Below are 17,135 nucleotides of genomic sequence, written 5' to 3'. Positions count from 1 at the left end.
GTCAGTGCCAGGTCCTGTGTGGAGATTCAAAAGGGAATAAAATATACAAAAATCCCTGACCTTGTGCAGCTTACATTCTAGTTGGGGGAGACCAAAACTATAAACAAGGTATATAATTATACATGAGACAGAGGTAAATGCTGAGAAAATTAATAAAACAGAGAAGCAAGGCAGGAAGGTTTGTTTGTGTGCATGTTCGTTTGTTTCAAGTAAGGACCTAACCCTAACCCTAACCCTAAGAAGTGAACAGTGTAGATACCTGGGAGAAAAACATTACAAGCAAAGAAAACAGCACGTGCAAAGGCCCTGAGATAGAGTGTGTCTGGAATGGGAAAGGGAAAGCAGGTCAAGTAGCTAGAGTAGAGTGAGCAAGCCAGAAAATGGAGGGTGAACAGGCAAAGAGGCAACAGGCAAGGGAGTCGTGGGCTGGTTAAGGCTTTATGGATCATTATGAGGATTTGGGTTTTTACTCTGAGAAAGACAGGAACAAGAAGAGTGTTTTAATTAGAGAAATGACAGCATCTGACTTAGGTTTTATCAGGGCCATTCTGGCTACCGGGGGGAGACTACTGAAGAGGGGCAGAGGGAAGCACTGCTCCCCACCCTGCAATCTAGGGCAACCATCCAAGCTCTCTGTACCTGGTTGTCCTCATCTTTAGAGGGGCTTGGAAAGGATTATTTCTAAGCCCCAATCTAATCCTAAACTATATGATTCTGAGTTGATTTCCTTTGTATTTTCTACAGTTACAATTCATATCAACTGCAAACTTGATCTTTCCCTCAAGCTTTAACAGAAGTGGAACCAAGTTGAAGAATTCCATTTGACAATATATATGGCCATGCCCATGCTGATGGTAAGACTCAATCCTGCTCTAGGGAAGTCTGGAGAGGAAGAAAGTAAATTCTCAGGAGGGAGCAGGAGAAAGACTCAAAGAGAAATAAAGGGAGGAAGCAATCAACCGCCTGCCAGGAAGAGCCACGTGAAACTTTAGCAGAGAAGGTGATGATGGAGTTAAACAGGGGGCGACCAGAAAGAAGGAAAAGGAGGGGATGCTAGAGAAAAGCCCAATCCTAAAGGAGCAGAGAGCACAGGGTGTGCTCCAGAAACAGAAGGAGTCTTGTAGGAGCACAGTCAGGTTCATGGGATTAGTTAAGGAAAACAGCTAAAGAGTAGGCTGAGCCACACTGTGAGTGACCAGACATCCCACGCCAAGGATAATGGAACAGCAGACATTTTAAATAAAAGAAAGGAAAACACAGATCTGTATTTTAGAAGGTACCATGCATAAGGATGAACAATTTGAGAGAGAGATACTGAAACCAGGAAAACCAACTGGAATATATCTGCAACAGTCCAGGTGAGGTGATGATTTGGAAATAGAGAAGAACATGCCAATTTCAGGGCTTGACCTATAGACCTAGTTAGCCAATCTCTCTTGTAGAGCTAAGATTGGTGTTTACATGTTAAAATGATGGAAAAAAGTTAAAAGACTGATAAAACATCATGATACATTGAAAATTATATGAAATTCCAATTTCTGTGTCCATAAATAAAGTTTCCTGGAACTCAGGGAAAATAAAGAAAACACCAACTGAGATCTGCTAAAAGTAAGACACCATGAGATTGGTCTGACTTGGCTGGAGGAGGTAAACAAAAGGAAATTGAGTATGCCTGAGGATCCTAGCTTGGCAGTGGTGCCACTTACTGACAGGGGAAATGCAGGAGTTGGGGGCTGGAGACTACAGAGGAATCGTATACTGGGACTGGGACTTCATTTTTTGGTTTTATTGTTGTTGGTTGGTTTTTCAGCCCGCTCCGGGGGCATGCAGCGTCTTCCCAGATGGCACAGTGGTAAATAATCTGCCTGCCAAAACAGGAAATGCAAAGAGACACAGGCTCAGTCCCTGTGTTGGGAAGATGCCCTGAAGTAGGAAATGGCAACCCACTCCAGTATTCTTGCCTGGGAAATTCCATGGACAGAAGAGCCTGGCTGGCTACAGTCCCATGGAGCTGCAAAGGGTCGGACCCGACTGAGCAACTGCGCACAGAACCAGGGGCATCTGGCATCTTACTTCCCCAAACAGGGATGGAACCCACACCCTCTGCAACGGAAGCAGGAAGTCTCAACCACTGCACCGCCATGGATCTTAGCTTTAACAGAAAGACCGACAGAATAGCCAGGTAGTTGCTGGAAATAAGGAGATAGATGCATGAAACTGGGAGTTAGGTGACCACGGAGACATAGAAATATGAGTCATTGAACGACCGAGGAGTGGAGGGAAATGGGCTGATGGATGCTGGAAAAGACCTACACAGAATAAGCACTGAGAAGGAAACCTGAAGAGATCGGGCGGGAGTGGGGGAATCCAGGGCAACGTAGTTCCAGGAAACCAAGGTAACAAAACGTGGGAGAGAGTAAGGCACCAGAGAGAGGACACTTCAGATGCTAACTGAAAACAAGCTGGGAATTTTGCACCTCGCACCTTCTCTGGCACCCGCCCATCCTGGGTGGCGGTGCAGTGGGCGTGGGAGCCCGCCCGCTGAAGGCCGAGGAGTTTGCCAGAGGTGAGAAGAAAGGAGCCAATCGCTGAACACCACTAGCCCCGAAGGACGACGTTGTTATGAAAGATTCTGTACCATCAGGAAAGTTTTATTCAACACTCTGGAGGCTTAAGGTGTGAGAAACAGGAACTAAGATCTGTTGGTGGTGATCTTCTGGCGGTAGAAAGGAGATTTCTTAGTTAACACCTGGGTCTCACGGGACCACTAATCCTGAAACTAGCAGCAGGCTTTATTTAAGAAAGGCTAGTTGCTTCCGACAAGTGCTGAGGACAATAGATTCACTCACACGTCATCCAACGCCCAGCTAGGCTTCTCACCTCCGATTGTTCTCACACTAGCAAACCTAGTGTTTCTCCCCAGGGCAGCTTTATACCAATCCATAGGGACTACATCTTCATTCAAAGCATAGTATGGGGAAAAGAAAGAAGTGAAAGTGTTAGTGGCTCAGTCCTGTTAAACTCTTTGCGACCCCTTGCACTGTAGCCGGCCAGGCTTCTCTGTCCAGGGATGCTCCAGGCAAGAATACCGGAGTGGGTTGCCATGCCCTCCTCCAGGGGATCTTCCTCATCCAGGGGTCGAACTTGGATCTCCTCCATTGCAGGCAGATTCTTTACGGTTTGAGACAGGAGGGAAGCCCACAAAGCATAGTATAAAATGTAATAAATAAACCATAGCCCCAATTAGCTGTGATGATGCTGGAAAGCCATAATCTGGCACCATTCAGACAGGAAAAGGCTTTACCAGTAATACCAGCTGGGTCCCAAAACACTGGGACCAAGCCCCTCAGTGTCAGCAGAAGCCGCCTAACTGCTCCTCTATTTGCACTCTGAGAAACAAAAAGGAGCTGAAGGAGGAGGTGTCTTTAAACCTAAAATTATTCTTAATTTCCAATACAGAAAGCTTGAAAAAAAAATTGAAAGCCAACAGAATAACTAGAAGATTTTCTTTTTTTTTTTTTTCTACTGTGCGCCTATGGTCCTTTCTCCTTTACCCTCTGAAAAAAATCAACCCAACCCCCAAAATGATCATTTTTCTTGGCCTAATTTCCCTATTTTTGTGATTTATAATTGGAAACAGGCTGCTTTTTCCTGGCTTCAGGGAACAGGATCTTCAGGGTTATAAGAGTTGCCAACTACAGAATCTCAACCTTAGCAAAATTTCTTTTGCAAACCTATTACCTATGTAACTATTAGAAATATATATTAATTCCCCCCAAAAAAGTTAAATTTAAATGCCTTATATTATGCAAAAGTGAATTTTCTCCTGACAAATTAGACACTCCCCCCTCTCTCCTAGCCTCCCTATTCAATGAAGTTAAGTGGAATCCTGCTTTGTGTTCAGTTATCTCCCATCTGAACATCATCAAAGCCTTATCTAACAAGGTATCTATATAGGATACTTTCTGGAAGCATTTTTTTTTAATTTGGTAGAACTGCTTCTACGGGAAATCTCCCTGTTTGCCCACACACTGAATAAAATTAAAACCTTCAATATCTTAGCAGCCATTCTAGAAATGAAATATAAAGAGGCCATAAACTGAAAAAAGCAAATGTACCCCCCAAAAATATGAAATGTATCAAGTAGGTCATCGTTCCCCTGGCTACTATGTCAAAAACATGATGCATCCAATGGCTGTGAAGCTTTGTAATGGATGAGTATGATGGATTCAAAACAAAAAAAGCAGCTGCTATGTATTGTTTCATGATTCAGAGGCCACATTATAAATATACGGCAAATAGCTGTGTTGTTATTTAGTCGTTAAGTCGTTTCTGACTCTTTTTGTGACGCCATGGACTATAGTCCGCCAGGCTCCTCTGTCTGTGGGGTTCACTAGGCAAGAGTACTGGAGTGGGTTGCCATTTCCTTCTCCAGGGGATCTCTCCGACCCAGGGATCAAACCGACGTCTCCTGCACTGGCAGACAGATTCTTTACCACTGAGCCACCCAGGAAGCCCTAACTATCTCTATAAAGACACAAAAATAAGAAACTAAGAGGAATGTCTGCTCAGAAAGGCTTTGACAGATAGAGACCAACAATAGTAAACATACCCATTTGGAAGATCAGAAACTTCTCCCACACATATAGGGAAGACCTTACATGCAGCGATGCAAAGTGTATGCAATGAGTCAATGGTGTTTTCCCTCAAAGTTGAATTTCATTTGCCAGTCAATTGCACCAAGTGTCATATAATAAAATGAGATATTTATCCTTTATGGACACTTAGAAGGAGAGTTTTGTGTTTGAGTATGTTTTGTTTTAAAGAAAAATACCAGAAAAGAGATAACTCAAAACAACACAGGGGAGTATCACACAAAAATATTTAGGGTACCACATGAACACAAGGTTTTGAGATTGGAATCTAAATATTTCACCTCAAATAACCTTCCAAGTATTAAAAAGAAAAAAAAAAAAAAATTCTATTCCAGCAATCATCATGCAGTTAATTATAAAATGAAATTTGCAAATAGCCACCAGTGTATTTTTGCATCCAATGAACAATTTCATATGTCAAAACACATAAATCACTGAAAATACTAACAGAATTATACTCCCAAAAGGGAATCTTTTCACACACCAAATGGAATTAAGTATTCATCAAGTTTCCATTAATAAAATAGTATAATCAGAATTTAAAAAAAGAAACCCTAAGTTCTGCTGGGCCCTCCACCTGGTCCACTTGGTGTTCTTACCCATTACTGGGGCTTAGTCATCACACCTGTAAACTCCAGACCTTTTCCCAGGGCAATCTGATCACAGGAGAGCTCAAGGACCAGTATCTGTAAAGATTGTTTTCTAAAGATCATTTTTTTTCAGGGACTAATCAACTTAAATGTGTTTGTACAAATGGTCCATCGGCAAATTCAAACAAAAAGCTGACCTTCAGCCTGTACCAGGAAAATGAATTATGAGCTTGGAAGCACAAACAAGCAGGTGCTTCTTCCTTCTTCTGCAAAAAGTACCCAACCCTGAAGTTCCCTTTCTCCCAGGGCCCAGTGTCCAAGAAATAAGGGAAAGTATATGCCTCTGGATCACCATCCTTTTTCTTAAAGTGAAGACAGAGCTGACACTTCAGACTAGATTATAAATTATTACTGTGGCAACAATTTAAAATTAAATCCTAAAAACGAACTTTGTCAAGCTAAAGGAATCACCAGCACTAGCAACAGACTTAACCTTTTTTTTCCTATAATTATCTTAAGCAGGAACTATCAAGATAGCCTAAGGGTTTGCTTCTGGAGACCATGTTTCAGACCTTGGGGGATAATCTCAATTTTAAATATGGTCTCCATCCCTTATACCTCTAGTTGTCAGCCTACTAAGTCTTGTTGTTTGACCCAGAAAACTGAAGAGTAAAACATGCAGAAGAAGGTCCAAATGAGAGGGGCCCCATGCAGAAAATCCAAGAATGTTGCTTCAGACATTAAATACTGCATGTCTTGGTGGAGAAATAAAAACAATTTGCTCCTAAAAGAAGGCAAGAGGCTCGGAAATCTGTGCTAAATCTTAAAACTTTGCAAACAGAGAAAATAAATCTCAATACCTGTTAACAAACAAATGTGCTATTTCAAAAGAAATAAAACAAGAAATCTAGAAATGGACAGAGCCCAGGAAATGGACCCAAATCCTTTTTTGTAAGGCACTTCCAAGTTGTGATTTATTTCAGCTTGACTAGAAACCGAACAAATCAGCAATAGCTAGTGTTTTACGAAATGCTACAAAAAGACAATGCTATCATTCCAAGTGTTACTCTGAAGATGTGGAAGCCTCAAATGCCCTAGATTCACTCTTTTATATTCCAAACTATCCATGTTCCTAAAGGCAATACAAGATTGCTCCTAAGTTAAAGACCCCCAAATCACTATCTAACTTGAATCATGCAAAGTTCAAAAAGTAGTTAACATTTTAAGTTTCAAAATTTCAAAAGAAGTTTAAAAATATAAGCAAAATGCTCCAGTGGAGAGACTGAAACAGAGGTAAAATCAATTATAAAATAACTGTTGAATTAAAAGAAAAAGAAGAAAAGCCAGAGTGTCCTCATTAACTAATGAACCTGACAATTATAATTAGTTTTTGTCCAACAGCAATGAGGGAAGAAAAAAATACATTTTCAAAATGGATTATCAAGAACAGGGGTAATTTAAAATGACCACAGATCAAATTCACCCAGGAAAAATATTACAGCAATGTTGATACTTACCAGTGATCCTCTAAATGTTAACAGTTCTGCCTGTTAAGCTTAAAATGTACTGTCAGAAATTGCCACAAACTTATGATCCTGGGAAGTTGGTCAACAGTTAGATATTAAAGAGTCTGCAGAGACCATCTTCTCAGTACTCAAAGGACATTTGAGTTCTCCGTGTGCTTAGGCCCAGGGCAGGCCCTCAGAAAAGCAAGAATCACTTGACTTTTACAAGATACAATCAAGTTTGCATGCAAAAAGAAAGATTAATTCCTTTGAGGCTTCAAAAGAATGGGACAATACTTCTCTTTAAGCAAACCAATTTTGTCAATAATGGTGGTTTAAAAAAAAAAAACAACAAAAAACAGGCTTTCCTAAACCCTAGGAAGTCTTAGGGCATCCTGTTATCAGAGGACTGAAAGAGGATGGCTAACTCCAACACCAGGAACCTTAAGCCTATTAGGGAGTTGGGGGTTGCTACCTGCTTGTTGAATAAGTAAACTAAAAGACCATGGAAAACTAAATTAGACTAAATAAAATGCTACTCTGAAGTGTAACTGCAGTACTGAGATTTAGAAAGAAAGGACTAAGTTTGAAAGTTACTTTAAAATAAAATCCACTTGACCCTAACTTGGTAAATGAAATAAAGTACCTGATACTCAAGTAGCAAGAAAGGAAACTGACCTACAAAATTGCAGATGAAAAACTTTCTTAAAAACTTAGTTTAACTGCTTTTCCAAGCATGTTAATTCCTAAATATTGCTTATATATTTATCTATAGACACACTGCATCTATACTAAACAAACATGTTATTTCTGGACTATTACCATACTAAAATATAAGCCTCTGAAGAATGCACTGGAATAGAAATGCTGCTATTCAACATAACAATTCCTTATTGTCTGGCACTCAGATGTTAATGAAAAATGATAATGACAGGATTGTGAGAACACCAGCCTTCCTGAGAACAAATTCACTATATCCACTCTTCTACAAAAGACAAATGAGCTTCATTACCAAAGAATTCACAATGCATCTCTCTGGACTCCCAGTTCTCCTAGATAGTTTGAAATATTATTCAAAGTACACAAAATTATTTTACATATGCCTCTTAACGAAAACAAATGGAAATATACTCTGTGTGTATTTAATATCTGTCCACACACCACAGAGTTCTAGACATATATCCAATATATAGGCCCTGTCCTCAAAGTTATTCTTACACTCATCAGTTGAAATTAAACCCAGTTCTCCATAGTCAAGTCAGAAAGCAACTTGGTTATTTTGCTAGATAAAGCCACAACATTTTCCATTCCTGAAATGTATGAATACTCTAAAAAAACTGGTTTAGGTGCCTAACAGACATCAATACACAGTGTGCTATGCTCCCCCTATTGGCTAATATTCAAAATAGCAATGAATTCCCCAGGGGGTGCCTTTGAAGTGCTGGGGTTCAAAAGTAAGTTGGTGATTTTTATGTTTAAAAACAAGAGGTGGGTCAACAGTTGTTAAGCAAAGGTGCCATGTAATGGTCAGATTCCATCAAAACAGGAAAAATTAAAGTTGACAAATGACAAAGACAAACTGAAGGGCTGAAAACATGCTGAAGCCTTGAAACACTAAACAATGCAGAATTGAAGCCAAAAGCCGAGAACATCAAGAAACAGAGCAACATCCTCTAACTGACACAATGGCATGAAATCCATTTCATTTTAATAGCCCTTAAGGGGGTAAGAATTATTTCCCTGCCTCCTGTGCCAACCCCAAGCTGTTTCCTAAGGAAGCCAAGTAACACTGACCAACAATGTCTGGAGAATCAATATGAGAAATGAAGTTTAAAGATCTGAATTAATTAATATAAATCAGAGTTCTATTTATAATTATTTGGAGCCAGTTTCAGACAAGCTGAAATTTGGCACCCCCACGGGTAGATCACCTAAATTAATCACGGATACCTGATTTGTGTTTCAAGAGATGTGTGTTCAAGTCAGTGGGAAGTTGCAGGATGGGAAAAGCTGCCCAGACTCAGCGCACACAAATCTGACTGCACTTGCTGCTCTCTGCTGAGTGACTGAGCTAGCTCTGGAGTCAGACAGAACTAACAGTTGTGTAATAGCCTGGGCAAGTAACTAACCTCTAATGTCTTATCTGCAAATTAGGGCTATTAATAGTGTTTTTTCCAGAGGGTTGGTGTAACGATTAAGTGTCCATAAGGCATTTAGGAGAGTGTCTGGCACAGAGTTTGGGCCCAATGAACGTTAACTTTTATTATTTCCGTAAAGAAAGTAGCTAATTTCACACTGAAGTACCTGTTTGCAACCTGAAGTACTATTCCAGGAAAATTAAAAGGTCTTGACATGTGCTTTGCTACTTGTGGGAGACTTATCTCCTCCCAAACCGATCGCTTATTTCTCTTGGAAGGGATGCAGAGTTCTGAAAAAGTCTGGTTCCGCATCTCAGTCTGTCATTCCTACCATCCTTACCCTCCACCTCCTGTCCAGTCTCCACGAGGCTCAGGACAACCACAGCTAAGAGCGGTGCACAGGCACTGCTCTAGTACTTCACATATTTTAAATCATTCAATCCTCACAGTAACATTGAGGCCAATACTATTATCACTCCCATTTCACAGCTAAGGAAATGGAGGGATTTTCTTCTCTCAGCTCTTTTTTGTAGACACTAAATCCATTAAGTTCTACTCGGCCAAGGTGGGAGCCAGTATTGGTGGCTCAGATGGTAAAGAAACTGCCTGCCAAGCAGGAAATCCAGGTTCCATCCCTGGATCGGGAAGATCCCCTGGAGAAGGGAATGGCAACCCACTCCAGTATTCTTGCCTGGAGAATTCCATGGACAGAGGAGCCTGGGGAGCTAGCCACAGTCCATTACAGTCCATGGGGTCGCAGAGTCGGTCATGAATGAGCATCTAACACACACACACTGTCAAGGTAATTCACGTTTGACAAGCTGGTTCCCTACATCAAATGATTCTGGAAAGTGAAGCAAATGCCCTAATAAGAACAAGACTGCAAGAAGATTCTCCTAGCAACAGTCCAAGAGTTTCCAGATTATTCTAACCAAATGAACATGCTAAGGGAATCCTTCAAAATAAACCGGGAAAGGTGGCTATAAGTTAAAGCGGGAGGGAGGATTCTCTGCGGGGCTCTGGGCTGCAGCGCTCGGCGCCACCCGCAGTGCACCCTGAGGGCGCGGCCCGCGGGGAGTGAAGCTCCTGTTGGTGCGCGGGTACCGGGGCCGCAGCCTCTGCAATGGCAACTGAGTATAAACCCACAACAAGTCTTTCCCACCGACGCTGTCATGCGCCCAGTGGGAAGTGGCCAGCGCGCCCCGCGGAGGTCAGAAGAAACCGCGGAAAGGAAGAGTGAGGGCAGGCGCGGAGCAGATGTCCTCCCCAGCACACCGCATCGCCCGGAGCGCTGCCCACCCGGGACGGCCGCTCCCCTGTGCACCTCACAGCGTAAACACCAACCGACCAACGCCGCCCCCAAGCAGCCCAGGGGTCCGGGCGGCCGGAGCGATCCCGGCCGGGAAACAGGCGCGGAACCCAGCGCAACGCCAACAGCCCCCGCGCAGCCTGGAGAGCCCTCGGCCGGCACGGGTGCTGGGCTAGCCTGGCGGCCAAGGGCGTCCCGGCGCGGGCTGCAGCGCCGCTAGGCTGAGCCCGCACGTACCTCGGAGGCGGTGTGTCAAACGGAGATCCACCCGCCACAAGTTGCAGGAAAGCAGAGCAAAGTTTCCCCGCCCAGCGCCCGGCGGCCGCGAGCTCCGGCAGCTGCTGCGCCGCGGCGCAACTACGCCATCCCGACCCGCCGGGGACTTTCTCCTCCTGCAGGGAGCTCGGGGAATCGCGCAGGGAAAGTGGCCGAGCACGAGAGCCGCCGACTTCCCTCCCTCACTCACTAGGAAGAGGAAAGCGCCACTCGGCGTCCCCGAAACCCTCGATTACCCCCATCGGGCCGACCCAGCGCACTCGCTCCCCCTCACACACGCGGGCGGGGATGGGCAGGACGCCACAGCAATCAGCGCGCGGGGGGAAGGGCGCTCCTCCTCCGCGGTCCCCACCGGAGCTCCGGGCCGCCGAGAAACTCCTCCTCCCGCCGCCCGCCTCCCCGCTCTCCTCCCCCTTTTCCTCTCGGGCTGATGGATGAACCCCGAGCGCGGCCGGAGCCTGCGTTTCCCTACGGACCGAGAAAGGAGGGAGAGGAAAGAAGTACTGGGAACGGCTGGGGTGCTGCGCGCCCAGGTTGGGACGGTCGGCCGTGGGGGAGGGGGTCCTCGGAGAAGAACCACATTGGGGCAGGAAGCAGGGGGCAGGGGTAGAACGTGGACGCGAGCGGCAGGGATTCCCATCCTCCAACTAGGTGTTTCCAACTTTTCAGAGCTCTCTGGAAGAGTTGGGTTATTTGGTTCACTCCGTCTTGATATAAATTTCTAAAACCTCGGGTAATCTGATCACACCCTCTTGCCTACACCCTAGCAAAGGCCCCCACGCGCACATTCATTCTGTCCCTGCTTGTTTTTCCCACCTGCAGTTCTGCTTGCTGTATATCAAGATGCGTTCTGATGGTGGGTCTTGCCTCCTCCTAACAGCTGAGAGTGCATAACCCAGCCATTACCCCCTGCTCACTAGATAATACAAATGAAGGAGCTTGGTCAGCATTACTGGCATTATCCCTAGATGGGCGCGATGTTAGTGAAGGTGTTGACGCTGCTTCCTGCGTGCAAGTCCGGGTGGACTGACTGCTGCAGGGGTTGATGAACGCTGTCATCAGAACACCACTTTGATACTCCTTTTTTACACCTGGCTTTTCTGTTAAAAGATATTCTTAAACCAAAGGACACTGTTTTACCAAGAGGCTGGTGAAATAACTCTAGGCTGACAGATTTCAGAGACCAGACGTCCTGTCTTGATTCTGCCCTGTGACTAGATGTGGAACCTCGGACTATCGGCTTAAACTCTCCAAGTCTGTTTTCTTCTCTGTTAAATGAGGAGCTTGGCCTAGGAGACTTCTTCAAGTCCTAAAAGGTTACGGTCCTAGAGACTAGAATGGGAAAGTTTCTTATATTATTACTTCTGCAATATTATTATTTGGAAAGTTATTGGGTTTTCCTGCTTTGAGAGAAGAGGAAGTGTTTCTCCTCTTTTTTCTCTTGTACCTATACATAGAGAACTCACTCAATTGGAGATATTTCCACAAAAGCCAAATCATTATTGAATCACCTGGATTACTGCAAAAATCTCTAAAATGAACAATTCATTCCTTACCAATATTTATTGAACACCTATTGTTTGAGAGGCTTGAGTGAAGCCTTGGAGAAATATATAGGGCTAATGCCTTGTTGGAGCCAACAGTCTAGGTAGAGTTATCTCAGCTGTAATAGAGTCTCTCTAGATTCAAGGACTTAGACTTCTCATAGACTCGAATTACACAGTATTCGTGCCTCAAACCGTCAAGTTTTAGTTTCCAGAGCAGACATGAACACTTAAACTGGGTTTGAATATTTAATCCTACATTTAAACATATCAATCATGTTAAAGCTTTTTAATTTCTAAATAAAATGACATAGAAGTAGAGAGAGAAAAACCAAGTCCTAGATAACAGTCTTGTCTTTAGAGAGTGATGAAGTAACTGTTCACAATAATCAGATTCTCAATAGTGTAACCAATTATGTGTAACTCAATACTGGACAATTATTCTGTGCCAGGCAGAGTTCTAAACATTCTATGTACCTAAACACATTTACTTCTCAAGCCCTATAAAGCTGTATACAAACTGAGGCCTATGTGCAAACCTACCTTAAGGCCTTAGAATTTGCTAAGATAGTACATATAATAAATGAGAGAGTCAGAATTCAAATCCACATCCGTCTAGCTCAGAGCCCAAGTCCTCAACCACCAGGACATTGTTGATGTTGTTGCGCTTCAGTTGCTAAGTCGTGTCCAAATATTTGTGACCCCGTGGACTGCAGTACACCAGGCTTACCTGTCCTTCACTCTCTCTCGGAGTTTTCTCAGATTCATGTCCAGTGAGTTGGTGATGCTATCTAAAGATCTCATCCTCTGTCCTCTCTTCTCCTTTTGCCTTCAATCTTTCCCAGCCTCAGGATCTTTTCCAATGAGTCAGTTCTTTGCATCAAGTGACCAAAGGGATGGAAGTTCAGCATCAGCCCTTCCAATGAATATTCAGGGTCGATATCCTTCAGGATTGACTGGTTTGATCTCCTGTCATCAGAAGCTTTACATTATTGGCAAAATGAAGAAAGGTTTGAGGAGTTTATTCCATTGGGATTTTTTTTCCCTCAAAACATCTTTAAAATTTAAGGCTATTTAATTAGTTTCTCTAGCTGATATGGAAAAATCCAAGAAATTATGTCAGTATTTGCAAAACTAACAATGTCTACATAGGTGTTTTCTCTCAATCTTTATGCTAATAATGCGATATTATTTGCAGAAATACAGACACCTGAAGCATAGAGCAAAGGTTTTAAACAAAATTCTGGTTCTCCAGAAAAGGAGTTCCCTTACATTTTAATAATACAATATTCACTGATTTCTAGAGGGAATAAATCCTCTCCTTTGATTGGTCTCTTACAAATTAGGACTTTGTTCAAGTTACAGGATTTATCCCCATAAGATACAAACTTCCTTTGTTTCAAGGTGGTGTCTTAGTCATTTGTTCCAAATTTTTTCAAAAAGAATTGCAAGCAGAGAGGTGAGATAAAGAGGTGCGCTCTATCTTACTTGCAAAGAAAAAAGATTTGACAGCAGAATGTCGAAATTTACTGAGACTGTGTTTCTTGCAAGGAACCACCCTTCCTATAGATGTGGACCCACTTCTTTACAACAGTGGCATGTCCCCAGATTCTGTTGTTTAGCAGACAACTGAACAAATTCAAAATAACCTGCTTGTGTTCCTTGCAGAAGTCAACACCTCGAAATGCTAAAAGACTGTATCATTAGAAAATCATTGGGTTGTTTTTCTTTTCTAAGTCCTCCTTTAGTATTTAGCATATGCTTTGCACTTTACACATCATAGCTCATTCAATCCTTATAACACTCTGTCATCCTCATTACAGATTAGAAAATGATGCAGAGAGTGAAGAAACTTGCACAAAGTCACACAACCAGCAAGTGTAACTTGGCTGGTTGACCCAGAGTGTGCTCTGAACCTCCACTTTATGCTGTTAAACAGGTGAAAATAGAGCCCCATCCACTCAAAGCAAGAGTCATATTCTTAAAGCTCAATTCTTTTTTTTAAAGCTCAATTATTTAAAAGTTTCAAAAGATAAAGTTTGTTGAAAAATATTACCCTCCACCACCACATAAAAATCAATTCCTTTCACCCAGGAAAGAGAGGAGAAGAGACACTAACTTTAAAGTTTGTCTGAAATAGCCAAGATCTTAGAAGCAATTGCATAACTCCTCTTAAGAATGTGTGACAGAACATGAACCAACTGTTCCAAAATTGTTGTGACAGGAGACTGGTCTACAAACTACAGCCTGTGCTCCTATTTTCTGCTCGGCTGACCTATTATTACAGCAAGATTTACGACCTTATTTCTAAAATTTGCCCATAAAGATTCCAATTCATACCTGTAGGTGTTTTATATATCACCATAACCTAAAAGCCATAATCTAAAGCCACATTTTCTATATCTATATCCAAGATTAGAACATGATTTTCACTGATAAAATTTGCAGCTGGCAAATTTAAAATTAATGAGGGAAAAAATACTCTCAGATGAGCCTGTTTGCAGAGCAGAGCCCAAAACAGACACCTGATTCAGGCCTGGTGGATTCCTCAGAGAATTTGGATATAAAAATCCAAAGCAAATTCCCTTCCAGTAAGCCCGAGTTCCTGCAAACTTGTCATTTCCTGTGCCTTTGCGGAGCCTCCAATGGCAGTTTCCACAATGCACCTTCAATTTCCCTCTCAGCGGGTCTTCTGAAAAAGCAGGAAACCTCACACCATTTCAAAGGAATAGCAAACCCCACTGAGATCCCTGTGGTCTTAGCTCCCTAGGGGATGGGGCCGAGCCTCTGCTCTCCCTGCCTCAGGTGCAGAGACTCCAGAGGGAAGGCTTCTCCCTGGCCCCCACCTCCTTAGGTGCCCTGCAGAGAACTTTTGTTTCGGCCTAGAGAAGAGAAAAAATCACAAACATCTTATTTTGTGACAGGGGGACCAAAAAAGACTAAGAGCATTGTGCACATATATTAATATCTGTGTATGTTACAAATCTTATTACTTTCATTTAATGAATATGAGAAATGCTGAAACACCACTTGTAAAAATACCAAAATTTAATATTGCCATTGCTATTGATCCTCTGTTCTCATTGTTATTATTACCCTTTACTGAGCACTCACTCTGTGTAAGCCCTTGTTACAAATTTAGCCTTATAAAATTTATTTCCTAACATACTTTGAAAATGAATAACTCCATGTATTTGTTAAAATCACCTATTATAATATTTCTTTAGGTTACTATCACAATGTTAGGTGTTTTGTTTTGTTTTTTTTTCCATGCAATCTAAGGAGGAGAGTTTCTCAACTGGATCCTGGAGACATAGTCTTTAGAATTTAGTAATAAGTTGAGTAAGAAATTTGCTTTCATTTTGCATTTTTTGTTTTAATGATAATCTTAAAAAGCTGTGTTAATCCTCTTTTGGGGGAAGGGGTACAGGGATAATTAAAAAACAATAGACTTTCCCATAATAAAAGATTCTTATATCTCAGGTCAATGTTTTTTCTCTTTTGAAGTGGGAAATTCTTTTCGAGAGGTGCCTAAGAATTTTTTAAGGGTCCTTAACTTCTTAACATTTCAAAAATTTGCTACAGAATTTTAAATTAAATTTTCCTTTACCATTTCCCCAGTTTACCCATATAATTTCTGGAAGATGTTATACTCTCTCATGAAAAACCAACCAAAATCCATTGACATTTGTTAAGCCATATAAAGGGTCAAAAGATACATATAGAAGTGATACAAAATACAATAAAAAGATAATTAAGGAATAAGAAAGTATTATATGTGAAGTATCAACTGTGATTTTATGTACTAAAGAACTGAGATGATCCTTGGTCTGGGTTGATCTGAGAATATGAGAAGGGAGCCAAGGATGCGGCAGATGCAGAGAAGGGAAGGAACATTCTGAACAATGGCAAAGGGATGCTAAGGCTATAAAGCAGAAGCACCTGAGAGAGTAGTCCCAAGAAAGACGCTAAAGTAAGAACAGCCTATTCACTAAGAGACTAAGAGGACCTCTCATCGTCTGAAAAATCCCGTTTCCTTCGGTGTCAGTAAGAAATCAAAGCCTGCTTAGTCATTGCTTGTCACCTGGATTCTTACCACCACATGGCTTTGAACATTTTCTAACTTATTCTATCTTTCTCATTTTCTCAACCTTCCAGACCTTTCCAGTTTGCATCTGGAATTTATGACAAATTACCAGCAAAATCCCTTGTATATTCACCTCTGGGACATTCAGTCACCAAAAATGAAAGTTATTTGACTTTCTTCCCTCCCGGGACCTGTTCTTCCATCCCACTTCAGTCACCTGGAAACATGATCTTGTCCAGGTCGTTTCCATCAGAAATAAGTGCTCCACCTCCCAAATCTCAGTTCCAAGGATTCTTCTCTAACCTTCAGTCTCTACTGTTCCAAATCATTGCCTTTTGTACCTTGATTTCAAATATGATGTAAGCCCATCAGGATTTCTAATCCATCATCCCTACTACTTTTTTTTACCATCCGCAACCATGATTGCTCTCACTTTAAATTATGACCACAATCCTCAATGGATTCTTAGCACTGTTCAGCAATTCCACTATATTTTCCTTATCAGCTCACTCTCTTATTCTCCAGGAGGTTTATTTTACTTTTTTTTTCTCTTTCCTCAAATCTTCAGTACCTTCTACCCCTTACCTAATGACGTTGTTTCATATTTCTTTTTTACTAAGAATATCAGAGGCCTCTGAAGAAAATATCCCCGGCTTCCCAACACCTCTGCCAGTGTATCTGTGTCTGTTCTCTGCTCTGAAGTTCTCTCTTCTTGGCCCTTCTCCCTCCTGTGTCCTGGATTATTTCTTTAGCTACTCAAGGACTTTTACATTGTAGTAATTCCTTTTTCACTTGCACCCTCAGATGTCTTTCTTCCTCTCTCTCTCCCCTTCTCCCTCTCTCTATTAGATCATTCCAGTCAACTTATAAACATGCTATAATGTTTCTCACCTTAGAAAATTTTACTTGACTCCACATACCCATCTCACTTCAATTTCTCTACTCCTTTTATAATAAAACTCCAAAAAAGATATCTACCTTTGTTGCCCATGCCTCTTCACCCATCACTTTGTCCTCAACCAGATCTAATC

At 42.0% G+C, this 17,135-nt stretch overlaps 1 protein-coding gene across 2 annotated transcripts in view; it reads right to left on the bottom strand.

The window, feature by feature from the left end:
• The window catches only part of TGFBR3 (transforming growth factor beta receptor 3), a 194,567-nt gene extending 183,829 nt beyond the window's left edge, over nt 1-10,738 (bottom strand). For both annotated transcript variants that reach the window (XM_065908873.1, XM_065908884.1), the window contains exon 1: nt 10,435-10,738. The gene's annotated coding sequence lies outside the window, so the exon portion shown is untranslated. The remainder of the gene's footprint in view (nt 1-10,434) is intronic.
• Between the last annotated feature and the right edge of the window lie 6,397 nt (nt 10,739-17,135).

Source organism: Muntiacus reevesi, chromosome 1 (assembly GCF_963930625.1).
Source record: "Muntiacus reevesi chromosome 1, mMunRee1.1, whole genome shotgun sequence".
NCBI classification, from domain to species: domain Eukaryota; kingdom Metazoa; phylum Chordata; class Mammalia; order Artiodactyla; family Cervidae; genus Muntiacus; species Muntiacus reevesi.
Note: the sequence above shows the minus strand (reverse complement) of the source record. Positions and strands in the feature narration are given on the sequence as shown.